General features: G+C 38.1%; 1 long non-coding RNA gene across 1 annotated transcript; it reads right to left on the bottom strand.

The window, feature by feature from the left end:
- Nucleotides 1-10418: 10418 nt before the first annotated feature.
- Nucleotides 10419-19132, bottom strand: LOC146512403 (uncharacterized). Its single transcript, XR_014875775.1, has 3 exons — nucleotides 18831-19132; nucleotides 17566-17857; nucleotides 10419-17255 (listed from the first exon to the last, which is right to left on the bottom strand). It is a non-coding gene; the product is annotated as an uncharacterized LOC146512403 (long non-coding RNA).
- Nucleotides 19133-22412: the final 3280 nt, after the last annotated feature.

Below are 22412 nucleotides of genomic sequence, written 5' to 3'. Positions count from 1 at the left end.
CATTATACTCCAGAAATACGCTTTGTCGATCTGATCAGCGGTTCTAAGCACATCATCATTACGTTGTCAGCACAAACTGTCACATGTCCACCATTACTTGCAAAAAACTTCACAGGAAATGTAGTGTTTTTTTCTCCAGGGCCTTTCAGTTTGTACATGTTCATGTTTCCTTTTATTATTATTTTAGCCCTGATGTGTGTGCATTTTTGTCCTGTTCTACTTCCTGTGTGTGATTAGTTAGATTAAGTTCAGCTGTGTACTCACTGGTCTCCTATCATCATCATTCGCCTGGTATTTAAGCCCTCAGTTTCCCTCAGTTCCTTGTCTTGTCATTTTTGTTATCATCCCTTCCGTATGTGTGTTTCAGTTCAGTTCAGCCAACCCTTCAGTCACTCAGTTAGTCTTATGTTCTGTTCATCTTGTCAGCATAATAAAACACCGTTCACGTCCTTCATCAGTCCTGCGTTTGGGTCCTCTCTTCCTCTTCTCCACATCCACACAGTGATCCTCCTGACACTGTATTGAAAATACTTTATTTTGATGCACATGCTGGTTTCTTGCAAATTGCGCACAATAATGTGCGTTTTTGTTTTTGCTGCAGTTTATTAAAATTCTCAAAAATGAAATTATGAAGACACTCAAAATATTTTTGGGGTTGGAAACCACATTTAAAAATTTAAGGGGCATAAATTTAACATTTCTGTAACTAGAAAAATGTTTAAAAACAAAACCAAAAATAATTATTTTCAATTTTTGTAGTTTATTGCACTTTTTTTTAGCAATTTATGTAGTTACTATGAATTTAATACATACATATTATTAAAATGTGGAATATAATCATTGTATTGTTGCATGATAAAAAATGTCACCACAGCATGTAAAAATGTAAAGTTAAGCTCTGTACTTGTTCTATGTTAAACTTAAAAGGGTCTTGGAGGCTAAAGGTAATGTATTATTAATTGCAATGTGAAATGTGAAAGCAAAAAGTCCAAAGAATTCTTCATGTCAGGGTTGATATAATTAAAGAAAATATATACATTTTCAGGCTATTGACAGACAAAGTTAGAGGTGGCTATTTGGTTTTCCAAGTAGAGAATATCATTAATCTATACTGTAAAGAGGACCTTGAGCATACAGATAGTTTCAACACTGAGGTGAATCAGCCTCAACGATGCATTGCTCTAGGATGACTCTGGTTTCTCAATAGCATCCTGATGTCTGGCCTTGCTGCCTTGCTGTCTGCTCTCTGACAATCTGTGACAGCGGAGGTGTGAGTGCCACTCACTCAGTGTCCTTGCGTCTGCCAGGGCATGACACACACCCATCGATATGTGGAAAGATACACTCTCTAACGACGGGATAAAATTGAACTGATTTAATCAAGGCGCTCAATACGTACCTCACCTTCTGCCAGCTGACAATGTGATTGAGGACATTAAGAGAGTGGCACCGCTTTTAAGAATAACTTCTGTTTTTCTTCTGTTAGTATTGTGGAGATGGAAAAAAACCTGCTTCTTCATTGTTGCTGAGCTGGAGAATTAAAATATTTCCATAGCTTTAAGTACAAATAGAAAAGAATAATTATCTGTGTTTGAATGCTTTAGCTGCTGTCCTTGCAGTTGTTGCTTTGACACTTGGTTGTTTATCCAGATGTGATAAATTCACTTGTGCTTCAGGAAGGCAATCTTCATAATTTAACTGTCACGGCAATTAATGACAACGTTTACCACCAGAAGAGTTGTTTGTGTGTTTGTTGCTGACGACAGGACATATTCAGAAACTTTTCTTTCCAAAAATATATTTGACCATCTTTCTTCAACCTACATAGCCCTTTATCCATCTTAACGATCTAAATTTACACTCCTCTCTCAAGCCCCTTTCCTGTTTAGCAACAACTTCCTCTTATGCAGGATGTTGTTTTCTGGGTGTCGGCTATTATAGGTTGTATGGTGGCGACCCTTGGGGTTATGTGGTTTCTCATACTCCCAGCTCTTATCCAAAGTGATTCCGACAGGCACATTAAAATGCAAATTCTTGTCTCTGCACTCCTTGCCATTTTGTCACTTCCTTTCTCCTTGTGTGGCATGTTGAGTGGAAAGGAATTAGAGCGCTGGCCCTGGGGTTGAATATTCAAATGGCCACCTGATTTCCCAACAGAGCACCACCAGCCAGGTTTCCATTTACATAGTTCCTTTTCCCCATTTACTGCCCATCAAAGCTGACTCAACCACAACTATCCACTGGGCCATTTATAGAACGTTCAACTCTCACTGTGTGGCAAATACTCAAACAGTGAACTACCAACCATATTGCGCTTCTCAAAAAAGACCTAGTCCCAAAACTTAAGACCCCTAAAAGGGCATAGAGAAATTCTTATTAGAACAATGCTGTGCTCATTACCACTACAGGTTCTTAATGCTTGTTTGTAGAGGTCAATGGTTTCATGTAGCACTGGAGGGGTTACTGGGGTTTGACTGGCCAATTAGATATAATTAGTATATGATGCTAAATATGAGCACAATAGCATAATAAGTAATCAAGCTTATAATGAACTGGAGTTGGCTGTTGCCCTTGTACTACGAGGTGAAAGATGCCCATCAGCTGAGCACTGAGAAGTGTTTTCTCCTTGAAAGTACAGAATAAAATACTTACCAAATTCAGCCTGATAGTTCTTCCATAATCTTGCTGAAAGACAAACAGGGGAAAATACCGTTAGCAGTGACAGAAAGGGTGTACGGTATGTTGCAACTTTTAAAACTGTTACAAATCATTCTATTCTGTGTGTTGCCATAAATGTAAGTTAAAGCATATTTTTGCTTGATTTCTCTTTTTGTGAATTGCATGTTGTGCTTGGCCAGAAACTCAGTACTGTGCACAAATGCCTCCAGTATAAGCACAGACAGAGCCCAGGAGCAGCTGGAGCTCTACTAGCATACTGCTGTCACTTCAGTTCCTGTGGAGGCAGTGTCAGGTATTATTACAACTCTGTTGCTCAGGACTGATCATGTTGTTTTGCATAGTATGCCAAAAGTGTAATTATTTAGAATTTTGAATTCTATTATTGAATCCAATTGTAGAAACAGATAGTTCAGCCATCTATCCATCCATCTGCTTTTCCAGTTCCTCTGGGGAAGCACCGAGGCATTCCCAAGCCAGCTGAAAGATATAATTTCTCCTCTCGACAGTACATGGCTAGAGCACTTCACTCAGGAGGTATTAGAATCAGATTCCTGAACCACCTTAACTGGTTCCTTTCATTGAGGAGTTGTGGCTCCACTCTGAGTTCCTTCCCAAATTCAGTTCAATTCTATTCAATTTTATTTATATAGCGCCAAATCACAACAAAAGTCGCCTCAAAGCGCTTCATAGATACAGAGAAAAACCCAACAATCATATGACCCCCTATGAGCAAGGGGGTCAAATGACTGAAGGCCCAACCACGCCAGCTACAGAGGAAGCCCATTGCCACTGCTTGCATCCATGATCAATGGCCACCAGTCACCACCTTACTGTGGTAGAGGAATTTACCACAGTAAGGGTAAATTCCATAATTCCCATAATTCCATAATTATAAGGGCTTTTGGCCCTAGTAGGGTGTCTCATTGGTATTAGATGAGGGGTGAAATAATGAGTGAGTCACGAAACCCCTATGAAGATATGACTAAGAGACCAGTTTACCCTGCCTGACTCAGGGTTACTGCCACCCAACCCTGAAGGCAGGCCCAAGGAGGAAGCTTGAGAGAGACCAAGTCAGCCCGAATAGGCATCATGGGCTCACAACCTGCAGGAGGTGCTGTAGGGCAACGTGCATTGGGCATCAGTCAAGGCTGGATGACCTGCCATTGCACTCCCCAGCTGTTAAAACTAGCTCTTGGGACATGGAAAGTCAGGGTATTATGGAATTAACCTGCAACATGCAACTGGTTTCTGACAGTAAAAGATGGTGTTGTATGAAGTAAAATCCAGGGGCTGCTAGTCGAACAGGAGGCAGCATGCACAAATATGAAGTGTACAAAAATAATGTCTCCACAGTAACCCCGTCTTCATTATACCTGTCTCTGTCAATGACTGCCCTCTTCTCCTGCATTCCTGAGCTGAATGGCTAATTACCTGGATAAGGTGCATGGGGAGCAGTCGACCACAGCAGCCACCTGTCGGCTGGAGTCCCTCCAAATGACAAACGCCCGCAGGGTTGCTCTGCCCAGGTTGAGTCTGTGTTTTCCACTCTGTCGCCTTGCACCACACCTCAGTGTGGCAGCATCAACCTGGGGAACAACTGTTGTCTTTACTAATTTACCCAAAATAGCTGCCTGCCTCGGGCTCTTTCATGCTGCCAGTGCTGGTGAAGAGCATCTGTTTTGAACTGCAGGGGCAAGCATAATCACACCGTGTTGTGGCTCTGGGCGTTAGCCTGTCTCTCAGCTAATAATAATAATGCACGTCTGGATGTTACTGACATGTAAAACTTGATGAAAACACTCCTTATTCAACACACACACACAAAAATAAAATCTAAGAGAGATCCTACATGCACAAAATATGTTTTGCTGTAGCTGTTAGCCTTTTAACAGTTGAAGTTAGAGGTTATTTTTGGTAATCCATAAACAGTGATATGATCATGTGGTTATGGTATTGATGGACCTGAGGTCAAAGCATATGAAAAATAAAGCGGTAAATTAAACTTCATATGGAACACCACTGCTCTAAAGGTGAAAGGAAAAAAAACCTTTAAAGTTTGTTTGCCTGCAACAGTTACTTTTGCTTGTGTGCAAGTGCAGAGGAAACTATACAAAGGTTGGGAAGAGCATCTGAGACACTGAAGAGATAGTAAATAAAAACTTCTGGAATAACTGTGTCGGTTCATGTGTGACTTGCTGGCAAGCCAGAGAAAATCAATATCATTCCTCTGCTTTTGTGTGGTCTTCTCTCGTCTATTGCTGTACGTTTCAAAGTAATTAGTATCCACAGAGATTTTTTTTTTCTTCAGTTTTCAACAGCTTTTGTAATCCCTGCACTTCTAAAGAAAGACTACGGAGTGGTCTGAAGATATTCCTACAGCCATCTTTACAGGTTCAGCTCTAAAGCCTGCTACGGGCTTCGTGGCAGATGCTTCTTAGAATATTTGGTCAAGTGTCACAAGCTGCAGGACATTTCATCTTTGACTTAAATAACATAATGGATACAAAAATGAGGTTTGACTGAAAAGAAAACTAATTTTTTGAGGATATTGCACTGAAAATGTATTTTGGTCAGCCAAGAGAAAAGTGGTTCTTAAATCTGTCTCTCCGAGGTCTCTGTGGTTTTAGCAAAGCATAGCTTTATTGTTTTGTAATAAAACCTAATTGTATAATGTGTAGTAGCTCTCAGATGAAACATAACAGCACTGAAACAAAATTACCCCGCCATTATGTCCAAAAGCATGCACGGATCATTTCAGTCTGGATGGGATGAAAGAAAATATCAGCACTTCAGAGAGATACTTTAGAGAGCCCTTGTGTGTGTTTAAGTGTAAACATGTGCACACGTCCAATATGACTCTGATGGCCTAAGCCTCGGAGACCCTTGCCTAACTGGTTAATGCTCACGCACGGATCTACAGATACAGCCCAGTACGTGTCCAGTGGAAAGGCCATTGCAAAGTGACAGTGGCAGGGTTTTGGAAGCAGGCTGATGGCATGTGGATGTGTTGCTTAATGTGACATCTGTCGCACCACAGCGTGTTCCAGCCGGAGTAGAGGGCTGAAGGCCACTAGAGCTTTCTGTAAAATATATTGCAGAGGTCACTGCAGCGCGACCTGGCTCTCCATAATGGACACACAAATAACATCCTGTGAGAGTGAAGTATACAAGAGACGTGCTGTATTTGACAGATGCTAATGAAGCCTGATAACGAGACAGACAGCATGAACGTTTTGAGGTGTGTTGTGGCATGCAAAAGAAGCAGGCCTGGCATGGAGGGATAGTCACTGCTGTAATAAATGACGTTAATTGATGGCTTCATTCTATTTATATGTTACTTAAAGTGTCAATGTGTTGCACATGTTAACTTACTTAAACATCTTATTTGTATTGGTGATGTCACTGTGAATAGTTCTACCTGTACCTGTGATAGTTACCCCTTGTCCTCCAGGTGTGGATTTGCCTTCTCTCTTTCTCTTCCCTGTGTGAATGTGGGTGTGGGTGTGACTGCTTCTCTGGTGATGCCTAGCAGTTGTCTTGGAAGTCTCTGGCTGGTGATCCTGTAATGCATCCAAACTGCTCTCACATCCAGTCTTTGCCAGGTTGTGCGGTAGCATAGTTCAGGCCTCTTGTGCATTTACTTGCTCGTTTGAGTTCTGTCTGCCTTGTGTTCACCTGTCTCCTCCCTCCTCTTCAGAAACTTGTTGGAAAACCTGCTTTACATTAACCTGAATACCTGGCTAACCACTCTCTTTTCACAATGCAGGAACTCCAGCAACACTTGAGGGAAGATGAACAACTTTAATAATTGACCAACACGTTTCAGCCTGTGGCCTTCATCAGGGTCATCCCTTCTTTCTTTACAACTGCAAAGAAAGATGGTGGTTCCCAATAGGAAATAGGCCAGTCAGTCAAGGCTAGTCAAAATACTTTTTTCAATATTTATTTAGTCAAGTCAAGTCAAGAAAACCTTTATTTGTCACATACAAGTTGCCCTGCAGTGAAATGGGACACCCCCCCCCCCCCCCCCCCGACCGTACATACAGCCTCACAGGATGTAACAACAGCACAAGCAAAACATATGAAGACAAAGTGAGAGACCGTTAGTAGTGTGAACATTGGACCAATATAGGGAGGAGACCCTTAAGGAAGCAAAAAAAAAAAAAGGAAAAACAAATTTTAGACGCTGCAAAGCCCACTATAAGATAAATAATGATTTTTTTTCCCCCTAATAGTCTGCAAATTGAGTCCAAGAATAAAAATGTGGCTTTGGCCTACGTTAAAGTACTGACATATGTCCAAAAGATGGATTTAAAATAGAAAACTCCATCAGGAAGATTGTGGCTAAGCTCCAAGAACAGTTTTCCAGTGGTTTCAAAGTTCTTATACTTTTATCACGAACAACTAACATAGTTTCTCAATTGTTCGCAACAATAAAAATATGACGGATGTATGACTGTTCTCGCAATTGCTGAAAATATTTTAGTGTGTCACAGCATATGACTTAATGGCATAGGATAGCTCCACTTATTTGGTGATATCTTTATTTTTAGCTTCACGGTTACATAATGCCGTTATATTGCCATACGAAAAGTCTCACAAAATACAGTAACAAATGATGTTCTGAAGAAGCAATAACCTTGGCTGCGGTTATAACTATTCCCAATTGATGTGATTCTTTCAACAAGCTGGGACAGGAGTGTTTACAAGATTCTTTTATCCTTTGCCAAAATCTTTTTTAGAATATTTTTTTAAAAAGATTCCCCATTAAATTTTAGAACTTTTCATGAAGAATAAACTACACAAGATACAAAATGAGACACTTAAACATTTATTAGTCTACTTAGACCAGGGGTCGGCAACCTTTAACACCGAAAGAGCCATTTGGACCCGGTTTCCACGCAAAAGAAAACACTGGGATCTAAAATGAAGATAACACTGTATATATTGTTTTTTACCTTTATGCTTTGTGTGAACAACTAAGGAGTGTTGCTTATAAAATCCATGAAGTGCTACAGAGAAAGTTACATTTTATTTATGTAATGAACACATTTTGAACTCTTAAAGAAATATAACAAAAGGAAAGACACCCAGCTGAACTAAAATTATCCACGTAGCAAACAAAAACTGTTGTGAGCCGCCACCCTTATATCGTTTTTGGGCTTTTGGAGCCTTGACCTGACTTTTAAAAAATAATTGGAAAAAAAGCACTATGCTGCTAAAAAAGGAAAAATAGATATTTGCAAAATTCTGTCTAAATATGTATTTTACCAGGTTAAGGTGTGTGGCGGGGCGTGGTCTGCAGCGCCGCTGTATGAAGTCGGACGCACCGCAATCACGCCTCGCTGCCTTAACGTCTGTGCTCTCTGTGCTGTTGTGTTGTCGGGCTGTGAGCTGAAAAGCTACAGCCGGCTGTATGCGTACAGCAACCGTGTGTGAAAAGTGGTCAATAACGAGATGCTGAAAAGCGTGTTCATGCAAACATCTTCGGGTCTGCCGTGATATGTTTACAATGGGACTTCTGCTCCTGAACCTCTGCGCACAGCATCTGCAATTCGGGGCTGTATGAAGTCACTTTGATCTTTACGCAGGACTATAAGCTGTCATCTGTGAGGCGTGAGCGGTGTTTGTTTGTAACATAGTTCACGGTGGAGAACAGCTGCTGACATAATGTGGATCCGAAGATCCATAATTGGCCTACCTGGGGTTGAAAGTCTCGATAAATGCACGGCGTTTCGGCGGGTACACCGGCTTCCGCGAGTGTGATGCTTATTTTGAGTGATGAAAAAAATAATAAAATATAATTTTATTTTTATATTTCAATATCACAATAATCTTCCAATTTAGAAGTACGAGTTAAAAAAAAGAAGAAGAACTAACATAAATAAAATACACTTCAGCTAAATACTTCTAATTTATTTTCCCAAACCACGAGGAGCCTCACTATAAGGACTAAAGAGCCACATGCGGCTCCGGAGCCGCAGGTTGCCGACCCCTGACTTAGACTAAAAAAACGAAAGAGGCTAAATCTCTAGAGTGAGTAAAATACTCTGTTCCTCTGTTTTCGAATAAAAGCACCCAATCATTCTGAGCACTACCGACATACAAAAATAAGCAATTTTTTATTTTTCATTTTAGGTTTCTGATTCTGTAAAATGAAATTGAGCACATTTGTATCTGAAATGTTCAGGCAGCTATATAGACGGATATGCTTCTGAAGAGAATAGTTTTGTTTAGACCTTAAATTTCTAAAAGGACATCCAGCCTTTCTGTGAATAGCGTAAGGGAGAAGAGGTTAGGTATTATTATGTATTCCCGTTTGTGTCAACATTTGACACTGATATATAGACATGTTTATTAAACTCTGTGCTGTGTGTCTGCACATAATTCTTAAAACAGTGCCCTTGTAGCCTATTCTCAATATTTGTAATCATTTAAATCATCATGCAGTTTTATACACCAAGTTAAAGGTGTAAAATGTTATCTTTGGAGCTGACTAAAACTTTCTTTCTGTGACTGACAGACTCAGAAAAAGCAGCAATCTACCACCATCAATGTCAGCCATCTATTTTTGAGAACAAAGACAGACTGAAAACAAGAAAGGAGGTAAGTTTTTTTTTTTTATCCTACACTTTAAAATGTCTACAGTGTATTGCTACAGCCCCTAATGCTCTTTGGGATGTCATTGCTGTCTTTTTTCCTCCTTAGGTATAAGTGAAAGCATTTTTTTTCTAGAGTTAGACTCGGAAGGACTGTTATGTTACCAGTTCTAATGGCAGTAAATTATGCTGACAAAGTAAGTGCTGTGAAGGCTGCCAGCCAAAAGACTTGAACTTACTGCAAAATCTCAGAAAAACAGGTGAGAGCATACTGAATTCAACTTCCACATCCTTTGGGTGAGGAACAAAGTTCAGTACTAAGTTGGTCTTGGCGGTAAAACTGCAATGAAAGCAGCCCAGCTAATCCTGCGCAGAGCCTGAGAGACACTAATGATACACCAAATGTATTTCTTCTGTTTTGTCCTACTGACCCTGACTCACTCTTATCAGGCTTTAAGGAAGCTGAGGATTACATCAGCTTTGTTTGTTTGCTGGAAGGGAGAATGCAAGGCACAGAGACCTTGTTCTTGAGAAACAGACAAGGGCATCTACCAGTAGTATCTGCCACGCAGAAAACCATCTACTCTGTGCTTCCTATAGAATATAGATTTTCCATCACATGTCTATTTTGTTGGCATGTATATTACATTAAAGTCTATATTGCTCAAGAACAGTAATATAGACTTTCTTTTTTTAAGACTTACAGCTCTATGTTTCCTACTCAAGTATAATAATTAAAAATCTACATAATTGCATGGTTTAAATTGACTCTTGAAATAAAATAAAGACCCAACTGCAGATAAACAATGGCTTATATGGCAGCACACACAGTTACCTACATGAAATGGAGAAATCCTAAACTTTATTATTATTTAACCTCATTTAAACTCCTGCCTCGTTAAAGGATAACAAATTCATATCTGTCCTGCACCTACAGACCTTACTGCATTAACTGATTCTTTACAATTAACTCGTACTCAGTCTAAATCCATTAAAGAGACATAATGGGAAATATGCACATTCCCAAAGGTTAGAGCAGAAAATTGATGCTGCTGTACAAACCCCAATAATATTAACCCAGCTTAGCTTAGCATAAAGACATAAACGTTCCAAACTGCAAAAGTATTTTTTAAAAAAAGGAAGAAAAAGAAAGAAAAATATAGCAAAGACCTCTGTTTCGAGGGTGTCCATTTAAATATATTAATGCTCATACTTCCCTGAAACTGTGCATGCTTTCTGGATAAGTGGTATGGTCTAAGCATATTAATTGATTTCAGCAGCATTTTACTATTAGTTGAATAATAATGTGCTAATAGTAAGAAATTAAGATGGAAACAATGATGGAATAATCTAAAAACAACAAGATATTACCATTTAATTACAAAGAAATTTCAACTAAAAATCACAGTGGTTATACATGAGTAATATTACATTGGCATTCATGTAGCTGAATGCGAGAGTACTGGGGTACTAATCTGGAAACAAATGTATGTATGTATCTGCCAGCAATAAAATATTGTATTTTTTATTTTAATTTTACATTGCCAGTAACCTCATACTAATACCATAATATTGGCTAATCCTTTAAAAATAATAATTAATTCCACTGTATTTCTCAAGCAATCCTCTTTGTTTGAAGGTAACAATATACATAACATGTTTAAGACCGTCTTATTATCTGAATAATATGTGGAATAACCATGAACCATGGCTGTGACATTCAAAACTATCTGTTTCTTTCTAAGTCAAAGTCCATGCTAATACTCTATTAAAGAAAACTTCATGTAATGTGATGACTACCCAGCAACACATGCAGTAATTTATGTGTAATCACTAGGAATTTCTCCTCTCCTCATTCTTTTATCCAAGCTGGCAGATTTCTACCTGTTTATGCGAACTGCAGGTATGAGAAAAGGAAAAAAACACTCATGTTTATTCTTGGCAGTTGTTATTGTTGTCAGTGACCTGTAACACTATTGCACTTTAACTAGAGGCCCAACTCTTCCTATTTCTTGGGGGTGTAATCAAGCCCAACGCAAGGTGAGTGGCTTCCATCCACATTCTCTCCAACGTGTATCACAGCCATGTTTGAAATGCATCAAAGCCTCCCATCCATCAGACTTTTAAGATGTCTCCATGGAGATGATTGACGACAGTAAAAGGCTGCTCTGGAGAGAGGCCCCGGGTGAACAGATGAGATCACAAATCTCATCTCTTTCTCTGTCTCATTCTCTTTCCCTGTCCTGGTCTCTCTCATCTCCCCCACTTTCTACAACGTACACAAACAGTAGTGCAACACACACACACACAAACGGTGCGTAGTCAAACATTTTTATCACTTTTCCCCCTTTCATCTTCTTGGTGTCAGTAAAAGGGGAAGAGAAAAAAAAAGTTCAGGGTAAAAAAAGAAATGCCCAGAGTCTTATTATTCAAGGTATCTGGGAATATATGAATTGTTACCCTGTGGATGAATAAGGTGACCGGACATCTCTCAGTGGGTCTGAGAGATGTCTAATCATCAGAAGATCTTTTATAATATGATATAATCAGTATTCATTCAGTGAGAGATCGACCTTGTCACTAAGTGCCAAGTGAGCAGGTATTTCTTGTCTGTGAAAACACATTCATCTAGGCTTTCAATTGCAAGGTGAGCTAGAAAACAGTCATAAAATAGATGCGTTTTTGGGGCTTTTTACCATCAGCTTCAAAGAATTTCAGAGATTTTGCATTTCTGAATCATTTCCGAATCTTGGCATCTCTCCATGACCATAAGCTGTGAAGAACCTTGACTCTACTATCATGTAACACTGCCGTGTCATTCTATTGGTGTAAGGACCCATCGATTTAGCATTTATGCAACAAATTGCATTTAGCTGACTGTGGGCCAAGTCAATCAAAGGCTGGGCCTTCTGTGCATTTTGGCAAAAGGTGGTGATTAAACTGACTTGGAAAAGCGAGGAGCATTTCTGTTTCCTCAACCTGACAAACACAATGTAGCCCTCTAGCAGTACACAGGACCGGTTTTCCACCATTCCTCTCTTGGGTGGGAGGAGACAGGTGGGTGCGTTTCACCCAGGTTTGGCACATTTAGCCCTATGAGATATGTAGCAGAGAGACATCCATGGCTTAGAGCAGAATCAACAGATGGACTTGGTGTGCTCATAATGAATCACTATCCAACAGGAACAGCTTGAAATCCCGATCAGCCCCGACGTGGGTTGGCTCTCATTGTAGTAGATTTGATTCTCCTTGAGCGTAGTCCACTCTCCTCCACAAAGGGTCATCTGTGGACAACATTACAGTGCTAGGCTCCCAAAAACAATGTATTTTTTTCTCTTTTTTATACCTATTCTGAATTTATTTTTAACAAATTGGCAAGGCTTACTCATGTGTATCAGTAAGGTTTTCTATGTCTGTGTTTGCCTGTAACACAGTGGTGAGTATTTGACCTGCAGTATTGAGGGAATAAGTCTAACCAAAACATATTGGGCAGTATTATATTAAACAATATTGTCCTGTAGGGTTTATACGCTGTTGTTCAGAATATAAACTGTCAATCTAATATTCAAGTAATACTCCAGTCTCTAAGTTGTACACCTATCTGAGAGGGTAAGTACAGACAGTTTTCTGAAGAAGTATCTTAGGCTGCATGAAATCCTCTTAGAGAGCCTTTTAAATCCCAAGTTTTATGTTTATGCCACTTTCAAAAATTATAAATTAGAGGAAAGAGTTAGGCAGTAATAAACAACCATTATCACTGACTACTAGCTAACGTGATTAGCAAGGAACATCTGAGTGCCATTGTACGATAGCACCTTTGCTGCCTAGCTACTACTACTGCTACTACCACTAATAATAATAATCCTGTTTGAGCAGTTAGTAAAGTAAAATGTACAAAAATGCAATTTAAAGCTTTAATAACTTTCATAATAATTTGGATAATAATAATAATTTAGTATTCAGCTATTTAATTTTTGTTTTCTGAATCACCATGCATCGAGTTCCCTCTCTTCAACCAGCAGTCCTTCATTTAATTCTACAAATAATTTGGATTAATAAAGATATTAGTGGCTATGTAACATATAATCGGATAAAAACTTTGAGGAACATTTGACCTTTGCATCTATATGTTGTCTGTCACTAGATCAGATAACATTGGCAGCGCTGACATGCCTGTTTTAGTGATGTTGGAACAACAAGGCATCTCAAAGATTGCCGTTTGTCCCCATTCATCTCACACACTGCTCCCACTTTAACATATTGGCATTTCTGAGGTGCTTGGCGGTAATTGTCAGCCACATGGCGGCACCTCGTTTGTTTCACTGACATTTTGCCTTTGCTTGATTGTGTATTTAACAGGCAAAGGAAAGCAAAATTAATTGGAGAGCGGCCCTAAACTGTCGGCTTGAAATGTCACCCCTGTATTGTGATGCCTACGCTGACACAGTGGCACTCGGCACAGGCAAGATGCGGCAAAGGAAGGATGCAAGAGTTTGTTGAGGAGTGAAAAGATGAAATGGCAACAGAACTACAGTAAAGAATGATAATAATAATAATAAAAGAGGAGGGTAGAGGATCTGTAGACTATTTCTAGCAGTCAGTGGTGCTCAAAGACCTTTTCCTAAATTGGTTGCAAGTTGCCAAATATGAATATTTTGGGTTCTCTGTAGTGTTTCTGTTCATAAAAGATATTAAGTACTCACTGACACTTCATACAAAGCAGAAAGAAAGATGATTTATTGTCAGTATTCAAGCTTCCATGTGAGGCATAACTTGGGAAGTATGAGCTGATCTTAGTGGGCTTCATCCAGGGTTCTGGAGTTCATAGTCAGGCTCAGTCAGCTGTGGTGTTTGAAATGACACTGCTACAGGGATGAGCTCTTTGGAGCGCTGACAGTGACAGTCTAGAAAACCACCCACTAATGTCACACACATAATGACAAAATATCTTTTTGTTTTTTATATTTTCACAGTTACTTTCCTGGTGGCTTATCCATTATTACTCTATATAGTTCAGTCTAACTGAGCTTTCAACTGGAAAGGAAAAGCAGAGCTTCCCCATAAGGGCAGAATGCTATATATATACACACATAAATATCCATACACATATTTTATCATGCATAACAAAATATGTTCTGCCTTTTTATTGATTAGCATTGCTATAATGTACATGTGATGCATTTGGAATCTGCCAGCTGACCTACAGTGCTGCAAGTAATAAATACAGCTCACATGGTCACTGAAATGATTGACAGGAGCAGATTGTGTTTATGTCTTATTGGTCATGACACCTGATAATAAAGGTAAATTTTGCTTTCATCACATATTGTGTCCTTTTCTGGCGCATTTCATCTCCCTTAAATCACAATCAAACTTTAAAAAACTAATAAAAATGCATACTCATTTCTGTCACAGCAGATTGCACATTGCTCATTTGCACAGTACTCAAAAAATAGAGTGATTTGCCAACCACCTGATCTACTAGATACAGTAAGTGCTTACCCAGCTGCTACCTCTTAGCCTGTTGCTGAACTCTTGCTGTCTTGATATGCAGCCAGATAATTTGTGTTCTCCACTTGTTTTTCCATTTCTTGTTTGCTCTTGTTCATGAAGATCTTCTGCCGGTTTTCAGGTGCACCATCTGCCTGTTGACTCCTTTGAGTTTACTGAATTTGACTGCCTTCACTTTTCTGATTGTAAGCTCGACTTTCATTTTTGTATTAAATTTGGTACATTTTTGGATACAATACCTGTGTTATTTTTTTTTTTTTTTTTGTTGGAGTTTTTTCAAATATTTTGTGGTATGAGAATAATAGTAATTTGTGAAAAAAAAAAAGTCAAACAAAATGATCATTCCTCAACGATTGTAGGTTAGCAGCAGAAATAGTGCTATTGTGGAGGTATGTAAAGATGACAGAAGAGGTCTCAGTGTCTCACTCCAACTTTATTAACTGACTCAGCAGAACTCCACATACAAAAAGCGCCACCCCAACACTTCCCTTCAACTTGGGTGTGAGTGGAGCCACCTGGTGGTCCGCCACACTATGACTTTATTTTATGTTCTGAGAAAATTATTAATAAACTACATTTACTGTACAATATATTCTCAGTTTAAAAAAGAAAACAATATCCATTACCAACCCTCCTCACTACTATGCATTTCAGTATAAGGCTCTAACATCTTTTACCCTCTGCTATTGCTGATATGTAGGGTAGCCACATATCCTATTTAAAGTAGATCTATCATACTTTTAATGCACTTTTTTCAAATAGATACTTTTACAATGGTGGAGGCTCAAAGTTTGAAATAAAGAGGTATGAAAATGTAGAAGGGGTATAAAGGTAAACACTGTCTCATTGGCTTTGGCTAAATAAACAAATAATGTTCCTTACAGTATTTTCTACTCTTGGATTTGTTGGAAAGACAGGGGATTTTCTTACTGTCGTCTGGTTGTGAGCACAACAGCTCAACCTGTATGCCATTTTAGACTCAGAAAATCAGTTAGCTATTTAGGCTAACTTTATTGAATTTTTTTGGATATCGAACAAATCCATTTCAATTTATTTGGCTTTCCTGGGGAAGGGAGTGCAAAACAACTGCTTTTTTTTGTAACCAACAATAATAGGACCAACATGTTCTTTCGTCCTACATCAAAGAGGAGTCTTTTGTCAACAATCCAGGATAAATTAGGATTTTTTAGCTTGCATAATGATAAAAGAAAGATGTTCCATCTATAAAAGGCAACATTGAGGAGAACTATATTCCCCAAATATTTGCAGTTAGACTGAACAGCTTGTTTCAGTAAGACCAATGAGCCTGCAAGGTAGCTAAGCTGCTTTGTATATTTTTACAACCCATTGCATATAGATGCAACCAACATTTTGCAGCTACATCAAGCCAAGTAAGCCACAGCAAGCAATTGAACCCTATCAAACATGCACACACAGCTACATGAGCAGTTGAGTCAAAAGTAAAGCAACAGAGAGCAAAGGGGGGGTGTTTCACTTGCCCTATTTGACAAGGAAGGTCATTCTCTTTTTCTTTTAATGGTGGCCAATTTTTATTTTTAACCGTGTCACAGAATCTCCCACTAGGTTTTTCACAACAAGGTCAACTAAACCTTGCAGTGATCAGGTGAGCCTGAAATCTTGTTGAAAAGGAAGATGTAGTCGTTTTCTGCAACCTGGATTTTTTCCTTCCCAAAAAGTGCTGGAATTGGCTCGTGATCAGGTTTAAATTATGCTATAGTTTTGTAAAAATGCTATTTATAAAACTCTCCACCATCTAGTTGCCAATGTTATTGTCATAAAAGCTTCAATGGCTTTTCCATGACGTCAATAATACGCCATGAAAGGGTCTGACTCACAAGCATGAGTAATGGCATAGCTGTCTTTTGTTAATATGTGAAGATAACTCCTTAGTCTGGTTATTTTCCAACAGGCTTCAAGTGAGGGCGTTGACAGTATAAAGTATTTAAATAATTAAATGCTTTTATTATTAGCACTGGTACAGGTGACACACTTGTGCTGTCATTACGGGGATGTTACTAAAAGCTTTAGATAACATTTTTCATCAGCAGAAACCTAGATAAGATACTACTTAGACGTGTCACAGTTTATTTACTATAATTATTTTTTACATTAATGAGATTTTTTCGAAAATAAATATACAACAACTGCTTTGACTAAATACTGTAGCATGTTGATTAAACAAACATGATTTTATTGCGAGAGGCTTCAGTGTTAAACCTTTTACAAAAAAATGTAACTTTATAATAAGGTAACATTCACTTTACCTCAGTGTTTCCACTGATTGACTACTAATAATTAGTGTTGGTCTTATTTACATGTTTTCTCATATGTTGCTTCATTTTATCTTCTTTGAGTAATGGCATGATTTTCATGCAAAGTGCTGGAGGAGGTTTAATAATAATAATATATTCCAGAAAGGTTGGTCGTGTCGTCCAAGGTTCATCTCTGCAATTTCAAAATAAAAAAAGAAAGAAAGAAAATAATAATGAAAAATTAGAAAAAAGAAGACAATTTTCCATAAATAATCATTTTGTTTTCTGTGGATTTTTTTTCCACTTGGCTTGTATTTCAATTGTAATGTGCAGAAAAAGACAAATGAAATGTATTCACCCTCTAAATGTCACGGTTATATATTTGTGTTTGCAATGATTATACTCATCTAAGCAGGAAATTATTTTCCCATTCAAGCATCGGCGCACCCAACCAGTTATATGCTGTATCATAGCTGCTTGCTGTTTCTGAAGTTTGGACTTACAATAAACATGCGGAGACACATTCCACACATAGCAACAACCCTGGAGATCTGAAGTGCCCTGCCACACTCTGGGCTCATCAGGCAGTTCCTTGTCTTCAAGCAGCACGCGGGACAGCTACTCCCCGATTTCTCTGTGCTTTTACTCTTTGTGGGTGTGTGCTTTTTGGGTTGAGTTTGCTTAACATCGTCAGGGTTTTCCTCCCACACTTCACTTTCACCTCTTCCCATTGTGAGTGTTTGTTCTGACAAAAGTTGAGCTTAGTCCAATGACTTGAGAGCTGATGGTTCAGATCTGTGAAGTAAATGGCAGAAATGTAATACGCCGTGTGTGTAGCTTCATTATAGCAGAATTTCCACAGGGAATTATATGGGTCGCATTATGTGGCGACTCCCACACTCTCAGGCTTTACAATACGAGCTTTGTTTACAATAACAACATCCAGCGTCATAATGCTGTTATTACACTTTGTCGTGTTTGTTAAGATTTCACTGCTTCACTGTGTGCCATGACTCAAATGTGTTTCTTTTCCAGTGCTGGGTTTCATTTCTTTATCATCTGCGTCTTACATTGTTTTGTAGGAATGCTTTCAACTATGCAGATAATATTGCTTCTTCCTTGGAACTGTACAAGACATTATATGCTCTAAAAGAAAATCCAGTAACGTACAAAGAAACATTTTGGTTCAGCGCAAATGTGACATCAATGTCTACAGACAGGACACTGCCTGAATCGGTGTAATGATATATGTCTAGTCAGTAAACAACAGAGAGCTGAAGTGTCCCATTTCATTAAAGAGAGATCATTTTTCACAAATGTGAATCATTAACACTACAGTCTAAACTTAAGTCTCTTTACGAACACTTTATTGAGTGAAGTCACATTGATTTGACAGATTAACAATCTTTCCACACTGATGATCATCTCTCCTGCCAGGAGTTGAGGCCCCCTGTTTCAACTGTCGGATACAATTGCTCCCCAAAGACATTATCAGATATTAAGTGATAACCCTGATGGTGAAGTAACAACTTATCTGTGCCATCCAGTGGCAACCCATTTATTAACACTGACAGTAAATTAGATTGCTGGCATCTGGAGGGTATACTGGCATTTTGAATGCACCTTTCCATCTCACCCGGCTTTCAAAACTCCTTTGGATTTCAGTCATAAGTAATGAAATTCCATCACCCTCCTCACCCATGAAAGCAACTTGGAAAGGAAGTGAGAGGAGGCCATTAAGAGTAGAGAAAAAGAGTAATGGTCTTACCCTTTTGCTTTCAGAGTCACCTCGCTGTCGGTTCTAATCTCTCTTTGTAGAGTAGACTTTCCTTAAAGGACTGCTGAGGATAGGCACCTTCACCCTTACAGATACTCACACCATCTTATGAAAAGCTGAGTTGCTGGTGTTATTGTCTACCTCAGTGAAATGAACAAGAAGGGTGTGTCTTCAGGTTTAACAGGTTTGGCAAAGATCACTGCCTGAATAGTTTTACTTAAAAAGAACAAGCTATGTGAGGACTTAAAATGTCTTAAAGGTGCAGGCAGTATTAATAAATGTAAAGAGTTGTAAAACCATTGCTATATATGCAAATACTTGTCTATCTCTGTTGAATTGTGAATTTTTAAATATGTTTATTGACATGTGTTCTCGCAATTATCATTGAGTTCCATGTATTGTGACTTACAAACTGCGTTTTAAATAGATGACTGAAGTCTCTGAAGTACTTATGCAAATTAAAAGTTCATTATTCAGATCCATTCACAATCATAATTTCTTTTAGTCGCCAATAACAAATCTGTTTCTTCTCGTCTCCGTGGCAGCATATGCTGCTTAGGGTTGTTGTGAAAATTCCATCAAATTTTAATAAATAATTAGACAGAGTGACTTGACTAGACTGCACAGTTCATTACATGATGATCAATGATGAAGCGAGAAGAACAATTTCAGGAAACAATTAAACAAAAAACAATTTGAATATACTCAAATAGCTGCATTTCATTAGGAGACTGAATTACTTACTAAACTATTCATCATCTGTAAATGCATCAACGCAAAAGGCACAGTAAATCACTCATTTTCTCTCAAGAAAACATGAATAATTTTAGCTTGCATGCTTATTTATCTAAGTATATAGACTTATTTTATCTTTGTATTTGGCCTGTGTGCTCTGAAGTGATATAATTATGTGTGTCTCAGGGGGTTATGGGTGACAAGAAGGAATTTTATATTTTTATATTCTCCACTTTTATCCACTTTCATCAATAAATTGTGAAAGAAAAAAGGGAAGTATTTTCAGGCACTTCTTTTTGGAAGTGCATATTTTGCAAAAAAGAAAGAAATAATAATTTTATCTCTCATGTACAGATCAATATTATGCACATTTCACTATTTAACTGCTCATGTAAAAAAAACAGACTATACAAGGTAACAAATTTGATTTAAAAAAAAAATACGCTTATTAAATGAAAAGCATATACAACAACAACATTTGGAAAGTAAACAGTATTAATTAAGTAATAACATGAAACCATCAAATAATAAAGATCTGATAGTATGTTAGGCTACTGAACCATTACTACAACCACTACTACAATGATATAATAGAATTGCATATAGTAACAAGATAAAAAGTGATTAGACACAAACTTCTTTGTCAACTTAACTCTTTATGGAGCATTTATGATCATTGTTAGGATTTTGATTTGCATCATAACAGTGAATGCAGAGTCTTGTTAAATCCTTCAAAAGCCCTCTTTGATTGAAACTTTATTTTAGTTTGTGTCCTCTAAAAGTCTAAGCCTTAGTAAACTACGCGTTCCTATGCAGCTGGATATAATCAGGACTGTGTGTGGCAGTAAAACGTGATGAGGCATTTGCGTTTCACTTCATCATTTTTTTTCTATTTCTCTTCTGTCTGTTCAGTTGCTCTATTACCCAAGCAGGCAATTTCTTTCAATATCTGGCAGAAACATGACAAGCAGTCCATCTCATCAGATCACAAACCCATGCAGCCACTAGAGTCCCCTGATACAGCATGACAGTTATTCCTGGGCACAAGTACTCATATTGTCTTGGAATGCCTCAAACTTCTAAAACCAACCATTTATGGGACTCTAAAATGCTATAGCTAACTTAAGGAGAAGAAGAAAATACCTGTGATGTTAAAGATGTAAATGAAGAAAGAATAACCCTTTCAGCATTGTATATTATGAGCCAGTGCTAGCTGATAGGCTTAAGTGAAACAGTATTTCAGTGACAGCAATAGTGTAACTTGTTTGTAGTGAATGTGCTTCCTTATTCTTAGCTATTAACTCTAGTTAGTGGTTACGCAACTGTAGTTACTCAGGTCTTTTATCTAATAGAAAAAATCTACCATACCTACCATTTTTTGTGTGCTTGTTTGTTTATTATTTTCCCAATTTGTCGTAGAACAATAAATACTTTTACGGAGCCCCGCAGGAGACATGGGAGAAAAAAAAATTACGACGGACTTTTGCGAGATCTCGCAAAAGTTTTGTGAGATTTCGCAAAACAAACTCGGGATCTCGCAAAAATTTTGCGAGATCTCGCAAAAGTTTCATACATCTCCGAAAACGTCTGAGCACTTTTGCAAATATGTGATGTCTTGTAAACCGAGCAGATATCTGACGTTTACACAACTACATTCACGCCTCAAAATATCTTAAAAGTGTATTTTGTGACCCAGAAAGAGTAATATTACAACTAAGTAGCTGCCGCCGCCATTGTTGGAATTCAAGTTTTGCGAGATCCCGAGTTTGTTTTGCCAGATCTCACAAAACTTTTGCGAGATCCCGAGTTTGTTTTGTGAGATCTCGCAAAACCTTTGCGAGATCCCGAGTTAGCAAAAGTCCGTCTTAATTTTTTTTTCTCCCATGTCCCCTGCGGGGCTCCGTATACTTTTAATAGTAAAAACTTTAAAAAGACTGTGGAAAACTTCTGTGAGTAAAAGTAATTTAATGAGATCATATTTTTAGATAAGAACAACTGAACAATGTTCCTTAAACATTTAAATGGTATTTAAACAAACACATGAACTATAGTTAGCTTGTAATGCAATTATTACATTTTTAATTTTTATCTCTCTAATTTTCTTTTCAACAGACTTTAAGTCAATCACCCACTGAGCTATAAATTCCTTGCAAGATGATCATCATGTGTGGAGTTTAACTCTGTGATAGCAAACGTATGCACAAAAATAGTCTCTGATCTTGTCATTCCCCTAAAGGACGCCCTAAATTAAGCCTAGCAGGCAGTGGGAATTTATGATAATAAATTCCCCTCAGGAGGAATCTATACATAGTTCTTGGGTAGAGGTAAACCTTTTTTGTGTGTTTACAGATAAAAGAGAACGTAGAGACAGTCACAGCAGTATATGACCAAAAAAAAAAAAGTGTTGCAAAAGCAAACATAATGCCAAAAGTGTAAGCAGAGTGCTGACGCCTAAGTGAACAGGTATGTATGCAATCACAGGGAAAAATCCACAGGCGTATCTTCCTTTAGTTGAAACTGCCTGTGGCTGTCAATACAGTTGAAATCTTAGTACTATATTCTAACACTTTGGTACTTTTGTGAGTGAGTTTCAGTGAGTCTTAATCTTCCACATAATGTAAAAAAAAATTAATATTTGACAGCTCATTTTCTAATATTTATACATCCGTATAAAACTCATTATTTGGTTCTTTAAATGAAGCCTTGAAATAAATGGAAACAAAGTCTTGACACCTGTAAGTCACAGATTACAATGTTTGTACACATACAATGCAAAGCAATTAAGTGTGATTTGCAATAGTTGAATGCAGTCTCAAGTGTTTGGCAGATAATTGTCAT

The sequence above is a fragment of the Neolamprologus multifasciatus genome, chromosome 8 (assembly GCF_963576455.1).
Source record: "Neolamprologus multifasciatus chromosome 8, fNeoMul1.2, whole genome shotgun sequence".
In the NCBI taxonomy this organism is placed as follows: Eukaryota; Metazoa; Chordata; class Actinopteri; order Cichliformes; family Cichlidae; genus Neolamprologus; species Neolamprologus multifasciatus.
The sequence above is the reverse complement of the archived record's forward strand: the minus strand, read 5'-3'. Positions and strand labels throughout refer to the sequence as shown.